This window comes from Seriola dumerili, unplaced genomic scaffold, assembly GCF_002260705.1.
Source record: "Seriola dumerili isolate Sdu_G_001 unplaced genomic scaffold, Sdu_1.0 BDQW01000113.1, whole genome shotgun sequence".
NCBI classification, from domain to species: domain Eukaryota; kingdom Metazoa; phylum Chordata; class Actinopteri; order Carangiformes; family Carangidae; genus Seriola; species Seriola dumerili.
Genome location: NW_019174368.1, coordinates 2,566,278 through 2,567,180, shown reverse-complemented (window position 1 = coordinate 2,567,180; position 903 = coordinate 2,566,278). Strand labels below are relative to the sequence as shown.

Genomic DNA, 903 nt, shown 5'->3' with positions numbered 1-903 from the left:
CCTCCAACTCCCACCATGGGCCTTGAACCAACGACTCCCAGAAGAATAGTCTTTGACAATTTTCAGCAATTGCCTACACAGTGCATATGGAGATTAAATTGCACTTGTATATTTATTGCGCTAAGATTCAACCAACTGCGGTAGTTGAGCTATGCATCATAGCACGTTGGTCGTGATGAAGCACATCCATTCCTAGAGGGCCTTTTGAGTTCCTGTACTCACATCTAGCCTCTCAGAAATGAAGTTCCTTTGCACTTTTTTTTCCCATTCTTGCATTGATCCTTCCACTTAAAAGCCTATATCGGCCAACGTGGGGCTCGAACCCACGACCCTGAGATTAAGAGTCTCATGCTCTACCGACTGAGCTAGCCGGGCCTGTAACTCAGCAAAATACATCATGTCAAAATGAAAAACATTGCTTACAAAACACATATTTCATGACACAAAGGTATGCTTTAATCAGGAAAATCTGCAGAAGATTATCCCTAATTCTGAAGAGAAAAGAATGTGAGAAAATTGTAACATCAAATTTCGACCAATAGATGTCACCACTTCTATAGTCAAAACTTTGCCCACTAGGTTTTTACTCCCAATGATCATTTGTACTACCTGTTATCTGATGTGATAGTGAGTGAAAAGTTGTTTTTTTTGCAGCAAGTGAATATCAGCTGCATGCTCCATCTGGTCATTGGACCTACGTTCGTTTCTAAAATTATGTTTGGCACTAATTTGTCCAAACCTTTAGCCCAGTGAGGATGCTGGCTAAATTTAATGTAGGTAAAAAATTGCATGAATTTAGGTTGAACAATGTGCATCCATGAATGCAAAGGGTTGTCCTGATCAAATAAATGCATTCCAAGGTGCAGGTGCATACAAAAACACACAATACAAATTAAACTTTAT

General features: G+C 39.5%; 1 non-coding gene across 1 annotated transcript; it reads right to left on the bottom strand.

Moving 5' to 3' along the window:
• Nucleotides 1-302: 302 nt before the first annotated feature.
• On the bottom strand, nt 303-375 carry trnak-cuu. Its single transcript has one exon. It is a non-coding gene; the product is annotated as a tRNA-Lys (tRNA).
• Between the last annotated feature and the right edge of the window lie 528 nt (nt 376-903).